The sequence below is a fragment of the Vicia villosa genome, unplaced genomic scaffold (genome assembly GCF_029867415.1).
Source record: "Vicia villosa cultivar HV-30 ecotype Madison, WI unplaced genomic scaffold, Vvil1.0 ctg.000159F_1_1_3, whole genome shotgun sequence".
NCBI classification, from domain to species: domain Eukaryota; kingdom Viridiplantae; phylum Streptophyta; class Magnoliopsida; order Fabales; family Fabaceae; genus Vicia; species Vicia villosa.
The window spans coordinates 712,655-724,141 of record NW_026705043.1 but is presented as its reverse complement, the minus strand read 5'-3'; positions in this window follow the sequence as shown (position 1 = coordinate 724,141).

The window sequence follows — 11,487 nt, the reverse complement described above, 5'->3', positions numbered from 1 at the left end:
TTTCTCCTCTTTTTCCCAAATGAGTTATGAGACTAATCTCTAAAACCCTAACTCTTACTATCTCATTTCTCACTAATGGGCTTAACCCATAATCCATCTATTGTGTCATATTTCTACCACTTAGGCTCAACTCATAAAATCTCTCTAATAACTCAATTAACCTAAATAGAAAAATTACATATATAATCAAATATTCAAATAATTATTATATCACGTAATAACTAAATAAATAAATAATTATTAAAAACACCAAATAATATAATTACTAATATAATTAAAAAAATACTAATATAATCGGAACGTTACAACCACCACTCCTATATTTTACCGAATCCTTTAAGGACCCACATATACTAATCCTCCAAACGTCTTTTCAAACATCCCATTCTACCTTAATCCTAACACTCACCCATATCCTCCCCCATTTACCCCCTTTCTTATTCCCCAAACCCCATTTAGAACTCCAAAATTAGAGCTAGCAGTATTTGATGGATCTGATCCCTTGGAATGGTTGTTTCAAGTTGATCAATTCTTTAATTTTTATCAAATATTACTTGAAAATTGTATATCTTTTGCTGCTTTTTATATGAAAGGTGATGGTTTATGCTGGTTTAAATGGATGCATCATAATCAATTTTTGTCAATTTTCTTTTACAAAGGTCTTAGAATTAAGATTTGGCCCCTCAACTTATGTTAATCATCAAGCTGAATTATTCAATTTAAAACAAAAGGGGTCTGTTGTGAAAAACGATACCAATAACAAAGTATAATAGGGAATTATAGGGGAGAAGAAGAACACAATAATTCCCTATTATACTTTGTTATTGGTATCGTTTTTCACAACAAATTGGTGCGGTGAGCGTGGAGAAGTCCAAGTGCTGAAGGTTTCGACTGAAGACACTGCTGCTGATATGATCACCAAGACATTGCCGAGTTGCAAGTTTTTCCACTGTATGCAGTTGATAAAGCTGCATGAAGAAAGCTAGTTTGTTCCCTTGATGTTGTAGAGTTAGATCCAAGGTGGAGATTTGTGAGATTTTGGATCGAACTCTAGTATGGCCGAAGGGTAGCTTCTTGATTCGACAGGGTTAAGCATGAAGTCGAAGGTTGTTCACATGCTTGTGTCGAAGATGCTAGGGTTGTTAGCATGTTAAATTAGGTTTTAGTGTTTAAACCCTAATTTGTTAAGTTAGCTTGTTTATTAAGTTGACTTGTGTAATGGGCCTTGTGGAAAAAGCCCATTAGTTAGTATGTTAGGTTTTATTATAAATAGCATACTAGTCTCTCATCATTGCTAAGCTGCAAATCCTAATTTAGGGTGAGAGAGGTTATTTGTTATTCTTGTAAACTTGTAATCTTGTTTTAAGAGAAAGTGAAAGAATAGCAGTTATAACCAATTATTGTGTTCTTCTTCTCCCCTATAATTCCCTATTATACTTTGTTATTGGTATCGTTTTTCACAACAAATTGGTGCGGTGAGCGTGGAGAAGATGCCGTCAACAAAGTATGAGATTGAAAAATTCACCGGAGTGAATGATTTCGGTCTGTGGCGCTTGAAGATGAAAGCCCTACTGGTTCAGCAGGGTTGTTTGGAAGCGTTGAAGGGAGAGGCAGCCATGAATGCTGCATTAACGGCAGCGGAGAAGACAACTATGATCGAGAAAGCACACAGCGCAATTTTGTTGAGCCTTGGTGATAAGGTTCTCCGACAGGTATCAAAGGAGACGACGGCATCAGGGTTATGGGTGAAACTTGAAAGTTTGTATATGACCAAATCGCTGGTAAATCGACTCTACCTGAAGCAAGCTTTGTATTCATTCAAGATGATTGAAGACAAAGTATTGGCTGAGCAGTTGGATATGTTCAACAAGCTGATTCTTGATCTTGAAAATATTGATGTGAAGATCGATGATGAAGATCAAGCGCTGTTACTATTGTGTTCTTTGCCCAGATCACATGCTCACTTCAAAGAAACTCTCTTGTATGGAAGGGAGTCCCTGACGTTTGAAGAAGTTCAATCAGCCTTGTACTCTAAGGACTTGAATGAACGAAAGGAGCATAAACCTTCGACTGTTGGCGAAGGTTTGGCCGTTAAAGGAAAACTCTTACGAAAGGATGGTAAGTTCGACAAGAAGAAAGGCAAAAGCCAGTCGAAGTCTTACAGTGGCGAAGCATCTGGCATTCGATGCTACCATTGTAAAAAGGAGGGTCACACAAGAAAGGTGTGCCCTGAACGCCTGAAATATCATGGAGGTAAGGATAATGGCAACGCTGCCATTGTTCAAGATGATTTCGAATCATCTGATGTTCTTGTGGTTTCAAGCAGTGACTCTAAGAGAGAGTGGATTATGGATTCAGGTTGCACTTGGCACATGACTCCAAACAAAGACTTGTTCGAGGAATTATGTGATCAAGATGGTGGATCAGTATTGCTGGGAAACAACAAGGCTTGCAAGATTGCAGGTATTGGATCTGTTAGATTCAAGCTCCATGATGAGTCAATAAGGTTGTTGACTGAAGTCAGGTATGTTCCTGATTTGAAGAGAAATCTGCTTTCTCTTGGTGAATTCGACAAGAAAGGATATGTTTTCCAAGGAGAAAAAAGTATCCTAAGAGTCATGAAGGGTTCGAAGGAAGTCTTGAGAGGCGTGAAGAAACAAGGCTTGTATACCCTTGAGGCTGAAGTTGTAAGTGGTTCGACAAATGTTGCATCCACGAAACCTTTGTCGAAAACTGAAATCTGGCACATGAGATTGGGCCATGTCAGTGAAAGGGGTCTGGTCGAATTAGGGAAACAAAATCTGCTTGGTGGAGACAAAGTCGAAAAGCTGAAGTTTTGTGAACCCTTTGTACTTGGAAAATCTTGCAGAGTGAAGTTCAACAAAGGCAAATCAAGAACACATGGATCCCTTGATTACATCCATGCTGATCTTTGGGGGCCTGCAAGGTGTGCATCACATTCTGGGGCAAGGTATTTCCTATCCATAGTAGATGATTATTCCAGAAAATTATGGGTATTCATCCAGAAGACTAAGGATGAAACGTTTGAGAATTTCAAAAGTTGGAAGACTCTGGTTGAAAATCAGACTGGCAGAAAGGTCAAGAGGTTGAGAACCGACAATGGCCTTGAATTTTGCAATGAGTCATTCGACAGTTTTTGTGCTACCTCTGGTATTGCAAGGCATAGAACTACTGCAGGTACTCCACAACAAAATGGTTTGGCTGAAAGGTTTAATCGAACTATTTTGGAGAGAGTTAGATGTATGTTGACTAGTGCGGGGTTAAAGAAGGTGTTCTGGGCTGAGGCTGTTGCGACAGCAACATATCTGATAAACAGATGTCCTTCGACAGCGTTAGATATGAAGACACCTGAAGAAGTTTGGTCGGGACATCCACCAGATCTCGACAAACTGAGAGTATTTGGCTGCATAGCCTATGCTCACATTAGGCAAGACAAGGTCGAACCTAGAGCTCTGAAATGCATGTTCATGGGATACCCAGAAGGAGTCAAAGCTTATAGGCTATGGTGCCTAGAGCCAGGTCACAGGAGGTGTATCACCAGTCGAGATGTTGTTTTCAATGAAGCTGAAATGGCTTTTAAGAAAACTAATGATGTTGGTCGAAGTACAGAAACATCTGACGAAGAGCTGGAACAGGTAGAGATTCCTGTTGAGGTGGAGCATGTTGATGCTGAATTGCATGTCCCTGATGAAGTCGAAGAAGAAGCAGAAGATGCTGAGGAAGTTGAGGAAACTGACGATGACTACCTATTGTCGAGAGATAGGTCGAGAAGAGTCATCAAACCACCTCAGAGACTTGGGTATGCAGATCTTATAGCTTATGCATTAATCTCTGCCAGTGAGGTTCTTGATGATGAACCTAGAGATTATAAGGAAGTTATGAGGAGTCAAAATAAGACTGAATGGCTGAAGGCCATGGATGATGAGATGAAATCTCTTCATGATAATCACACTTGGGAACTGATCAAGAAACCTGCTGGGGCAAGGTTAGTCAGCTGTAAATGGATTTTCAAAGTTAAGGAAGGAATTGAAGGAGTGACGTCGAAAAGATATAAGGCAAGGTTAGTCGCAAGGGGTTTCACTCAGAAAGAAGGTGTCGACTTCAATGATGTGTTTTCTCCTGTTGTGAAACATAGGTCCATTCGAATGCTGCTTGCCATGGTGGCACAGTTCGATCTTGAACTGGAACAGATGGATGTGAAAACTGCGTTCTTGTATGGTGATCTAGATGAAACGATCCTGATGAGGCAACCTGAAGGGTATGTCGAAAAGGGGAAGGATGATTATGTGTGTAAGTTAAAGAGATCCTTGTATGGGCTGAAACAATCTCCTCGACAGTGGAATAGGAGATTCGACAAGTTCATGGCACGCATAAGTTTCATTAGAAGTCAGTTCGACCACTGTGTTTACTTCAGATTTCGACCTGGTAATTCATTTGTTATTTTGTTGCTTTATGTGGATGATATTCTCATAGCAAGCAACAGTGTCGAAGATGTGATGAGGGTGAAGGCTGAACTCAATAAGGAGTTCGATATGAAGGATCTGGGAGCTGCTTCCAGGATTCTTGGAATTAACATTCGAAGAGATAGAAAGAAGTCGAAGTTATGCCTATCTCAAGAGGCATATCTACGGAAGATTCTTGAAAAGTTTGGTATGTCGAATTCGAAGCCAGTTGTGACTCCAACAAACCCTCAATTCAAGCTGAGTATTGATCAGTGTCCCAGTACTGATGTGGAAAGAGCCTATATGAATAGCATCCCATATGCTAATATAGTTGGTTCTTTGATGTATGCTATGGTTTGTACTAGACCCGACATAGCATACGCAGTAAGTCTTGTAAGCAGGTACATGGCGAATCCTGGAAAGGCTCACTGGCAAGCATTGAAGTGGATTTTAAGGTACATAAATGGGTCTCTGAATAGAGTCCTAATTTATGGTGGAGCCTTGGGTGAAGATGGTAAAGCAGTAATCGAAGGATATGTCGACTCTGATTATGCAGGTTGTATGGATTCCAGGAAATCTATTTCTGGATATGTTTTCACTATGTTTGGCACAGCAATTAGTTGGAAAGCAACACTTCAGAAGGTTGTTGCTCTATCAACCACTGAAGCGGAGTACATTGCATTAACTGAAGCTGTGAAAGAAGCATTGTGGCTTGAAGGTTTTGCGAAGGAGCTGAAACTTCAAGGTCGAGGTATCACTGTTAAATGTGATAGTCAAAGTGCAATACACCTGTCGAAGAATTCAGCCTATCATGAGCGAACTAAGCACATTGATGTGAGGCTGCATTTCGTCAGAGGAGTAATCGAGCGTGGAGAAGTCCAAGTGCTGAAGGTTTCGACTGAAGACAATGCTGCTGATATGATCACCAAGACATTGCCGAGTTGCAAATTTTTCCACTGTATGCAGTTGATAAAGCTGCATGAAGAAAGCTAGTTTGTTCCATTGATGTTGTAGAGTTAGATCCAAGGTGGAGATTTGTGAGATTTTGGATCGAACTCTAGTATGGCCGAAGGGTAGCTTCTTGGTTCGACAGGGTTAAGCATGAAGTCGAAGGTTGTTCACATGCTTGTGTCGAAGATGCTAGGGTTGTTAGCATGTTAAATTAGGTTTTAGTGTTTAAACCCTAATTTGTTAAGTTAGCTTGTTTATTAAGTTGACTTGTGTAATGGGCCTTGTGGAAAAATCCCATTAGTTAGTATGTTAGGTTTTATTATAAATAGCATACTAGTCTCTCATCATTGCTAAGCTGCAAATCCTAATTTAGGGTGAGAGAGGTTATTTGTTATTCTTGTAAACTTGTAATCTTGTTTTAAGAGAAAGTGAAAGAATAGCAGTTATAACCAATTATTGTGTTCTTCTTCTCCCCTATAATTCCCTATTATACTTTGTTATTGGTATCGTTTTTCACAACAGGGTCAATTATTGATTATCAAGCTAAATTAGAAAAGTTGGGAAGTCAAGTGGTAGGATTGCCCGAGGATGCTATACTTAATTGCTTTATTTCAAGTTTAGACTCTGATATCAAAATCGAAATGGCAATTCACCGCCCAACATCCATCTTTCAAGCCATTGGACTTGCCAAACTCATTGAATTTAAATTAAAAGATACCCAATCCCGAATTCCCGAGACCCTTTCCCAAACTCCCTACAACCGCTCAAACAATAAGCCCATAAAATCTTAACCATCCTAAAACCCAACAGTCTAATGTATCACAACAACCTCCACTCAATAAACCTCACCTAAAACCCTAACTTCTTAAGCTCCCTATTAGACAAGTATCCCAAGCTCAACTACAAGAACGTCGTGCCTAAGGACTTTGCTATAATTGTGATGAAAATTTTATTCCCGGACACAAGTGTACTACTAGAAAATTTCTTTTACTATTAGTTAAGGATGACTCACACCAATCTGACCAAATGGAGGAAGTCAACATTGAAACAGAAACTAGTGAAGCAGATTTTAGTGATACTTATTTTTAGCTGTCAAGGCAAACGGTGATTGGTCAGTTTTCCCCACAAACTCTTAAATTCAAATGTTTGGTCGGAGGATTACAAGTGATGGTCCTCATTGACACAAACAACACTCACAACATACTACAACCTCGCATCGCCCAACATGTCAACCTCAAGGCCACACCAATTCCATAATTTTCAGTAATTGTGGGAAATGTATCACATTTACAATGCCAAAAATATGTAAAAAGCTTTGTGAGTAAACTTTCCTATTATATGTTTTTTGCATGATGTAAAAACTAGGATATTTTAGCATTTTTGTATATTGAACGGAATCATCTGATTCTTAATATGCATCTTCATATTAGAGAACTTAAAATCCACTTAGAAAAGGTTTTATGCATCAAAAATCATGTTTTATGTGAAAAACAAGTTTATGTATCGACACATACATGCTATGTGTCGATACATGTGGATCATTATTAAAGCATGTAGCCTCTGTTTGGATGTGTCGACACATGAGTACTTTCAAGTCGACAGATAGAAGAAAATTTTCTTCTATGAGTCAACACATACGATGAATGTGTCGGCACATGCTGCTCAATTTTAAAGCAAGTAGCTTATGTTTCTCATGAGTCGACACATGACTTGATATAGGTCGACACATGCATCAATTTGTGTTGACACATGACTCATATGTGTTGACACATGCTGTAAAAAAATTGAAATTCCGCATAATTTTTCTAAACCTCTAGTTTCCTTTTGCATCCAACTTGCACACATATAAATATCTCATACATGCATCATTTCAAAGTGATGAAACCATAAACATACAAATAGTTCTCTCCATCTTCAACCTCACATCTATGCATACACACAAACAAATTACACATAATCATTCTTTATTTGGGTGCCATCTAGATTAGGTTGATAACGTCGAATTTAGGTTGTTAAATTGTAAATTGGGTTGAGAATCTTTAGGGGTTTCATTGGGAAAAACTGTGAGGGTTTGTCCTCCAAGATCAAGGTGTTGATTTGGTAGGTTTGCACAAGACTTTGTAATTCGGATTACGCCGAGTGAAAGCTTTAAAGAAGTTGATTCTGTCGAAGGAGTAGCGGTAACTAGAGGATTCTTTAAGAGTCTTGGGTCACGATAATTTCCAATTGGATTCAACCAAGTGAAAGCTTCGAAGAAAGTGGTTCTGTCGAAGAAGTGGGGGTACCCGGAAGATCAACTGGTATTGTCGGCTTCTTGTTCGAGCTCAAGATCAAGGAAATAGAAAGAGTTAGGATCAACATCAAACATAGGGTTTGTAGGGCTAGATTTCTAAATTTCTCTTGTAAACATATTTTGCTAAGTAAGATTGATTATCTCAATTCCCTTTGGAATTGGGGGCAAACGTAGCCATAGCAAAGATGATTGGTGAACTGCCTAAACAAGTCCTTGTGTCCCCTCTCTCTCATTTTCTTTCAATTGAAAATTATTGAATTCAATGATTATGGAATCGATACGATTAGATAGATTCTTTATCATTTCAAAAAAAATTATTGTGTTGATTACAATCCTTGTGATTGTGATTGGATTTCAAATCAACAAAACCATAAGAAAATTTTGATCAAAATTGACTACACAATAAGTGTTTGATAAATTGCTTCACTCAACTATTGTTTAATGATTTCAGTGGAAATAGGTTATTTGTTTGTTTGAATTTTAACGTATTACGTTGTTTGTTGAAATATATTGACTCAATTTCTTTTCATTATCATTGCAAGTCGTAGTGGTTTTAACGCATATCTAAGTTTTTTAATAACGGTTCAGATTAGACGAATTGATAAAGGTGTTTTCTGCTTTCCATAATTAAAAATGTTTTAAAACTATTTTTCACCAAGTATTTTTAATTGGGATCTATTCAACCCCCTCTATATAAGTTTCCGTCGTCTAACTAGGTTAAGCTCACTCTTGCAAATTAGCCATTCACCATCCCATTTTACTTATTGCCTATTGAAGGCATTGATATTGTGCTCGACATGGCGTGGTTACGTACCCTTTAACCAATTCAACCAGATTTTTCAATCTCGTCCATAAAATTCACCCACAACAACAACCCGATTACCTTGAAAGGGGACCCTAAATCACATCCAACCCTTACAACCTTCCACCAACTCTGCCAGCTTATATACACAAACTATATCGCTTCATTACATATTATGAATTTTACCAATTTAAACTCCCAAAATAACAAAGAACCAATGCCCATAACCTTGGATAACCTTCTTGCATCCCTTCCTCCAAAAATTGCGACTCTACTAAAAAACTACCCATCTGTTTTTCAAACCCCAAGCCGTTTCCACCATCAAGACCACATGACCACCACATCCCTCTCTTACCATACTACCACAATTAATGTAAAACCCTATCGTTATCCCCGTATTAAAAAAGAAGCAATGACATTAATAATACAAGACATGTTAAGGGAAGGCATAATTGTCCTTAGCAATAGCCCATTTTCTTCCCTAGTCTTGCTTGTAAAAAAAATGACGAAACTTGGCGTTTTTATGTTGATTACCGTGCTTTAAATGTTGTGACAATTAAAGACAGATTCCCAATACCTACCATTGATAAACTTTTAGATGATCTAGGTTCTGCCAAAATTTTCACAAAGATAGACTTACACTCAGGATACCATCAGATTCGTGTTGCATCTGAAGATACTCACAAAATAGCTTTTCATACGTTTTACGGCCGTTAAGAATTCCTCGTGATGTCGTTCAGTCTCACTAATGCCCCTTCTACCTTTCAATCAACTATGAATGATCTATTACGTCCTTACTTAAGACGATTATTTTTGTATTTTTGACGACATTATAATTTATAGCGCTATATTGTGTGATCATTTAACTTATTTAACTATTGTTTTCAACTTATTAAAAACACATGATTTTGTTGCGTAGTTACCTAAGTTTATTTTTGCGTTGGATACAGTTAATTATCTAGGTCATGTGATTTCAGTTGGATTTATTGCACCAGATCCAGAAAAAGTTCAAGCCATTTTGGATTAGCCTGAACCACGTTCACTCACAACTCTCCAAGGATTTTTTAGTCTCATTGGTTTTTAAAGGCGCTTTGTGCGCAATTATGCCACTCTCGCCGCTCTGCTCACCAATTTGCTTCGTTCCACTAAATTTTCTTGGAGTACATAGGCTAGTAAGGCCTTTACAGAATCGAAAAAATAAAATGACCGACATACCGGTGTTAGCTTTTCCAGACTTTACAAAAACATGTAAGTACATAGTGCGCCTAAGAGGGGGTGAAATAGGTGCTTTGAACGATTTTTGGTTTTAGAGAAGTGTTACTTTAATTTTCTGGTTTGATGGTGATTATGAAAGCGGTAAAGTGCACAAAAGTAAAGAACACAAAGGAATTATACTAGTTCCTCTTACAGTCTGAGAGTACGTTTAGTCCCCTTACAACATGTAAGAGATTTCATTATTTGTTAGAGTCTTGTACAAGACAAATCCTAGCCTCTATAGAGATGTTACTAACTAAATCACTAAGACAAACTACCTTATGATTTTACAAAGTAGAAAAAAAAAACAATTTTTTCTTTTTCATTCTCTTGTTTCCAACAATCCTAGACAACAAAGTATATACACAAATATGAATTTTTGATAAATGAAAGTTGGAAGCAATAGGATGAAATAAATCCCAACAGTTGTTCTTCCATTTTCCTATAACAATAATAATCATACAATCTCCAAAGTGTTCAAAGGAAACTTTTTACCGATATGAAAGTTTATGCAGAAAAACGAGTTTCTTATTTTATCAAAGTTTGAACGCTTTTTGAAATTATCAAGGAAAAAAGTGGATTAAATTTTGAAAAATAATTTCTATTTATATGATACAAGCATCTCTTGGTTAATCATGGCATGGTTTGAAAAATATAAACAGAAAATAAATGGCAATGGCTTACAAAGAGATGCCACGAAAAGATGACATGAAGAGATGTTATGAAAATTCAAAAATTTTGAAAAATGCATGAGAAGCCATCAATTACACTTACTTGTCAATTAATTGGCTTAGAAATTTTAACGATTGTTGTAAAGACCAACCGATTGGTTTATATGAAAACTTTTAGAAAAATTATTAAGTAAAAATGACAAACACAAGACCTTTTAGGTAGTTTTAAACTAAGCATTTCAACCACTAGAGCAATTCCATCACTCATGAAAAGTAAGCACAATATATTTGAAATGCTAAAATAGTTTTAAGATGAATGAATTAAAATCAAAGTTTAGATGGTTGAAATTTAATAAAAGACCTTGAGCATTCTAAGATATTTGTGTATTGGATTGTTTTATACATTTGAATGAAGATCATAATTTTGATATAATATTTTCTCTTTTTTTATCATATTTGTTTTCATCAAAACATATTCAAGTGAGGTCTTGACTTTACAAAATATTTATTATAGAGACTGATGCTTCTGGGGTAGCTATCAGAGTTGTTTTGTCGCAGGCTAGGCATCCACTCGCTTTCTTTAGCAAGAAAACGTGTCCTAGAATGCAAGCTACTTTAATGTATGTGTGAGAAATGTTGTTTATTATCTAATCCATAAGACATGGCGACAATATCTAATTGATCAGACCTTCCACATCTACACAGATCAAAAACGTTTTAGAAATTTGTTATTACAAAAGATCCAAACACTGAAACAGCATAAATGGGTAGCTAAATTTCAAGGCTTCAACTTTGAAATTTTCTACAAACCTGGTCGATTAAACTTGGTTGTTGATGCTCTTTGTCGAAAGTACTGCACTGCTTAACTCTTATTGTTAGCCAATTCTTCCTCAATTCCAGATATGTTGTCTTGCCTCCGCCATTACTATTTGATAAATTTAGAAGGTCAAACTTTGATGAATAACAAAGAGTCAGAGGAAACAGATATGTACAAGTTCCCAAAGGGACTTCTATATTTCAAAGACAAACTTTTTATATCGGATTGGGCTAAAG